This window comes from Acanthisitta chloris, unplaced genomic scaffold (assembly GCF_000695815.1).
Source record: "Acanthisitta chloris isolate BGI_N310 unplaced genomic scaffold, ASM69581v1 scaffold12700, whole genome shotgun sequence".
NCBI classification, from domain to species: Eukaryota; Metazoa; Chordata; class Aves; order Passeriformes; family Acanthisittidae; genus Acanthisitta; species Acanthisitta chloris.
In genome coordinates, this window is record NW_008651168.1 from 51,211 (window position 1) to 57,542 (window position 6,332).

A 6,332-nucleotide genomic window follows, 5' to 3' on the forward strand; every position below is an offset into this window, starting at 1 on the left:
TCCCAGTCCATCGGGGCTTGTTGCATCCCTCCCTTAAGGGAAAACGGGTTTGGAGTGCCTGGAGGGGCTGAGCCCGGTGTTTGCCATCCCTGGAGCTCTGCCAGCGCTTCCTGAGCCCATCCTTCCTGGAATAAACAAACAATACGCTGCCTTGACCTCGATTTTATAACCGATCATGGATAAACCCCCCTGGTGATGCAGGGACCCTGCTGGGGCTGCACCAAACCACTAGCCCTGCCCAACCCCAGCCAGCCCCGACCCCGCAGACTGCTCCCGGTCCCTGCCCCGCTGGGAGTGGCGATGGGTGTGCGTTTTATCCACCCTCCGGCAGCACAAACCCTGGAGATTCACCGGAGCCGCTGGCCAGGGCTCATCCCCAGCGCCGCCGCGGCTGGGCTGGGGGGATTTTCCCTTGTTTTGTCATTTTAAGCAGGACTGAGGGAGGTGGGATGGGGGTGGGTGGGATACCCGGCGGGATTTCGGGGCGGCTGGAAGCAGCAGCGAGGGATGCGGAGTGTGACCTGATTTCCCACATCGCCACTGGTGCCAGGGATGCAACTGGTGCGCTGCTGCATCCCCAAATGAGTCAGCTCCCTGCCTGCCCTCCCTGCCTCATCCCGGGCCGTTTTTCCACTTTCAAAGGAAATGCCATCCTGATTTTTGTCCTTTTTAGCAAAGTGAAGCAGTCGGCAGCCGTGGCAGTGGGTGTGGGTTGGTGTGAGCTGACTTTGCTCGAGGAAAAGAACCATCAAACAGCCTTTCCCATGTACCTCTTCCCAGTGCCTTCCCCTGCCACAGGTTCCTTGGAAAGAAATTGGGGATTTGGCCACTCCAGGCAGCATCCAAGGGTTTTGGCAGTGAGTCTCCTCAACTGCTGTTATTTCACTTCCAAATCATTAAATACTCCCCAAAATAGAATAAAATGCTGAGAGCTGGGGGTGAAATCTTGCCTGTGGAGGGGGTCACTGCTGCCACCGGGGTGGAGGGGACAGAGGGTGACCTGTGGGTGGCCAGGCCAGTGCCAGCAGCCCTGGGGGGAGCAGGGTGCTGGCCCAGAGCCCACCCAAAATGTGCACAGCTCTGGCTGGCAAAAACCAGCAGGAAGAGGGCTTGGAGGGGCAAAGGGGATTGATGGGGAAACTGAGGCAAGAATGGCACTGGTGTGGCCATCCAGCTCCAGAGGTTGCCAGCTGGTGGCCTCCCCCTGCCCATGGGGTGCTGGTTCACCCCCCCCACTGCCTCTCTGCACCCCACAGTGCTGTCCTGGCACTGGGTACCTTAGGGGGGTGAGGGAAGGAGTAAGGAGTCAGCAGGGAGAGAGGGGGACAGTGGCAAAGCCCTGGGCAGGGCTGGGGGTCTCCTGTACATGTGGGCTGGTACGGGGAGTGTGTGTGTACGAGAGAAGTGTTGGCACAAGGGATGTCATTCACACAAGGGCACAGCATAGCACAGCACAGAGGCACCTGGCCATGGACCACCACAAGCACGGGATGGAGATGGGGACACCAGGGCACCCTGGGGCTGCGGGTGGCTCTGCAGAATCACCCTCTGCCCACCAGCAATGGGACCAGCACAGGGTGGGAATCAGGGGAGCAGCCCATGGGACACCCTGTCCCTGCCCTCGGGCACCCATGGGTGTGCAGGTCCCACTGGTTGGTGCTGGGTTGCAGGTGACGAGGTAAAATGCTGCTCCTGGGGGTCAAAGCTGGCTGGATCCTCTCTTTGGGGACAATTTCTTGGGGACATGGGAATCTAGTTCCTTCCTCGGCTGACAGCTGCCAGCCTAGTGCTGTCCCTGCCATCCTCATCCATCCTCATCCATCCTCATCCATCCCTGCCACCACGGGCTGATAGCTGGCACAGTGCTGCCAGCTGTGTCCCTCCACCTTCATCTTCCAGGGACAAGGGGGAACAAAATGAATTAAAAGACAGAGAAGATGTGAGATGTTGTGGCTCAGTGTGCCAACATGCAGAGGGGTGCAGGACCAAGCAGAGGAGTGGGGAGTGCAAGATTGCTGCCACCACTGTCACAGTCCTGCTGGGATGTGCCTGCTGCCAGCCTGGGCATTGTGGTGCTGGTGTCACCTCTGGACATCCTAGCACCAGGTACCTCTGGGTCTTGGCATCCTGGCACTGGGTACCACCAGATCCTGGTATCCTGGCACCGGGCACCACCAGGTCCTGGTATCCTGGCACCGGGCACCACCAGGTCCTGGCATCATGGCTCTGGGGCATCCCACAGCACCAGGTCACAGCACCCTGGAGAGATGGAGCCAATGCCACTACTTCTCACTGTGCCAGCATGGCACGGCTGAGTGCCAGTGTCTCTTGGTGAGCATCCCCAGTGCTACAACAGCAGGACAGGAGCAGAACCTGGCTGGGCACAGCTGTGTCCTGGAGGCAAAGGTCCTGGCAGGAGGCAACACGTTTCCCTTTGGAAAAGCCAGATCCCACCCTGCACTCCCACACTTCTTCCCAAGAAGGCTGTGCTGTACATGAGCCCTTTTTTAATTATTAGAACCTTTTTTTACTCTGTTAATGAGTTTGCAAAGGTTCTTGCCTGAGGTCTCTGGGAGTTGTCCCTCTTGGCAGGAGCAAGCAGAGTCACCACTGCACTCAGCATCCCAGACTGCATCTGCTTGTAGGGATGCTAAGAACAGACTCATCTTAACTTTTCCCAGTTTTCATAAAGAAAAATTCCCCCTGAACAGAAGTTTTGCCTCCCCCCACAGAGGGGATATTTTCCACCTTCAGAGCCCAGATTCAATGGAGGTCTGAGTCTTTCCCATTCTCCCTTCCCTCCCCACCTGCCTGGAGCTTTTCCCGGTGTTTCCCCCATCACAGCTGGGTTGCTCCAAAATGCATCCCAGGATGGGAATGGTCATAGCCATGCTGGGTTGTGGCTCCTGAACCCTCACTGAGGATCATCTCCACTGCCCTTGCCAGGTATCCAGTGGGCACCGGGAGCTGGCAGCCGGTGGAGACAAGGATAACCTTGTGGCTCGGAACGTTGCAGCCATCCCTCTTCTCCCATCAAGCATTCATTTAGGAAACATTCCACTAAATACCCGGCTGACAGCCGCGGCCCCGGGAGATTGATGCCTCTGGCGCCTCCGAGGGCTCTGTGCCAGCAGGGGACTTTAAAATGACACGATGACACCCTGAGCCACTCATGTCCCCTCGCAGTGCTCAGGTGAGCGATGGGATAGCCCTGAGGACACTGTGGTGCTGCTCCCCCCCGTTCCAGCATCCTCACACTGCCCTGAGAGGACTTATCCGTGGGGATGTCCTGGGGGATTTAAGGGCACTCAGCATAGGTTTGCACCATCTCCAGTTCTGCCAGGTTTCCTTACCCCATCAGCTTTCCTATGACTTTGGAGCATCCTCATCCCATCTCCAACCCCCTCCTCATCCCATCCCCATCCTATCTACACCCACATCCCATCCCATCTTATCCCCATCTCATCCCATCCCATTTCCAGCTCTGTCCCCATCCTCATCCCATCTCTATCCCTATTGCTATGACAACCCCATCCCAGTCCTCATCCCATGCCCATCCTCATCTCTATCTCATCTCAATTCTCATCCTCATCCCTTCCCCATCCCATCCCAATCCCATCCTAATGCCACCCCAATCCCCATCCTTCAAGGCAGGAAAGAGCCCAGGAGTCTCCGCTCGGCCGAGGACAATGAGAAGCCGGAATGACCCCTCAGCACTGCCAGGGGAGGAATAAATGAGGAGCAGATTAATTACATCTCAATCAGCCTCGTGCCTGTGCCAGTGCCACTTCAGCCTTTTTCCTTTCCATCCCCTCAAACTCCGGAGAGAAATAAGGACGTTGGTGTTGGGATGTGAACCTGGAGTGAGTGCTCTTGAGAGCAAGATCCTCCCAAAGCTGCACATAGGACACAAAATGCCAGGCCTGGATCATATCTCTCCCACCTTGTTAGCAGCATCAGCTAATTAGGGAAGCACCTGGGAAGGTGCCACCATCACAGGAGGGACAACAGGACAGTGGGGAGAGGTAGCACTGACCTGTTGGCAAGGCTGGCCCAAGCCCCTGATGGGGTACAGAGGGAACTGTGAAATGGATCCACAAATAATGGAGGAATTATGAAAAGGAACATTCCCAACATCCTGGTGGTGTGGGAGAGGGGTAAATCACCTGGCTGCGGCTGGGATTTTAATCTGAAATCCCTGGGATCTGAGGATGTTGCTGCCTCTGCCCCATCATCTCAGGTCTGAGCTTCTCCCCCTAGAGCCGTGAGGGAATTCAGCTCAGGGGCTGTGGGACAGCCGTGGGAGCCAGCACGGACTGTCCCAGCCTTCATCCCACGAGGAATAGAGTCCCGTGGCTGAGCTGGGCTCCAGGAAAACACGGAGAGCTCCCACGGTGATCCCTAAGGAACAGAAGCCCAATCAGGGCTTCAAATGCAATTAAGTCATTTAATTCCCAATCCCCCCTCCCTGTGCTGCCTGCTCACCCCTCCATCCCCTGCAAGGGGGAGCTGGAATGACCTCCCCATCCTGGGGGAAGGATGCTCCAGCAGCTCCCTGTCGCTGCACAGAAAGCTCCGGTGGGGATTTCAGGGGAAAAGCCCAGAAACTGGCTGTGTTATTCCTCCTGAGATTTGGGTGGTGAGAAACTAATGAGTTTCCACCCTGGGGCCTCCAGTGGGCAAATGGAGAATTAATTGGGAAGGAACTTCGTTAACACTGAGGAGCAAATTGATCCATTACAAAAAGGGAGGAAATTTTCAATGAGTCTTTGCCTTTTTGGGTTTGTTTCTCCCCAAAAGCCACTTGTTATTTTCAGCATTCCCCTGCCAAGTGCTGGGAGCTCAACCGCAGTATTAGACACTGGAGACACCCCGTGGGGCACAGATCTATATGCCTTAACACCATCCTGAGCTCCGGGGGAGGATGGAATTTTAGCGGGGATGGAAAAATCTACCCCCAAGCCATAACCCCCCCGGGAGGAAGGATCCTGTCCTGCAAGCTGAGACCCCACAGCACCAGGAATGGCTCATCCCTGAAATCCCCTGTCTCCAGAGCTTGGCTGTGGTGGTTTTCCACTGCCAGAGAGGGAAATTTCTCCCAACTAAAAAATAGCTTAAAGGAGACCCCAGCTGGTTAGATCCAACGGCAGCTGCACCGGCAGAGCTGCCGGGAGGCAGCGATGGGTTTTGGGGAGCCCTGGAGCAGAGCCCTGGCCAAGGCTCCGATGGGAGTTGGAGGGTTCAGCACAAGGGAGGCTGGAGCTGCCCGAAAATTCCTGTCAGTGATGAATTGTGTGATGAAACAGTTGGGGCTGAGCACACGGCCAGGGAGGCTGCGGGAGGCTGGGGGAGTTAGTGAAGGGCTTGGAGTGGCAGAAACCTTATTCCAAGATTTTGGTATTGTCGTGGCAGTGCCAACACAAGGAGCACACCTGGAGCCTGTCCAGCTGTGCCTCAGTTTCCCTATCGCCCTGGAGCATCCTTGGTGCCCGAGGACCACCTGGCAGGTGCCAACTGTCCCCCTTTTCCCTCTCCCACCCTGTTACAGTTCTGGGGACAGTGTCCCTCCTGCCCCAGCCACTTCCCTCCCACCATGGCACGGCCGAAAGTGCCAGCAGGGGCCTTGGCAGCTTCTCTGTGCCACTGTCCCCACCCAGAGAGATGCCACCCAGGCACAGGGAACACTGTGATCCCATCTCTCAGTGGGCTGGGATCTGCTGGGACAATCTCACCCAGGGAAGGCAGAGCAGGATTTGGGAGGGGATGTGCCAGGTGCTGGGAGCATCCCTTCCCATGTACCTGAGCAGAGGGATGTCATGGGGACACAGATGCCGTGGGGACGTGGCACAGTGGGGACCAGCCCTGGTGAGGGAACCCAACCGTGATCAGTCAATGGCAAAATGAGAAATAAGATGAAAAAATGTGATCAGGGATGGGGGGAAGCAAGGGGTGACTGGAAAAGGGGACAAGGACAGAGGACTTCTCTCCTGGCCTCTCTTCCCACCTCTTCCATGGCTCGTTTTATTCCAGGTGAGGCAGCAGGTCTGTCTCTGGGGTCCCTGTCACCCTGCAGCACCCAGGAACCCAGGGTGGCACTTACAGGGACTTTGGGGTGGTGATGGCCTGGTGTGCTGCATGTGGGGACCTCGGGATGTTGCAGCCTGGGGTGCCAAGTGTGGGGACCCTGGGGTGACAACCGTCCCCAGGGACCTCCGAGTGGTGACAGTCTGGGACAGTGACAGCCCCAGGAACAAGGTGCTGCGTGCAGGGACTTGGCGGCGGTGAGAGCCTGGGGTACCATGTGTGGGGACCTCAGGGTGACACCTGCCCGG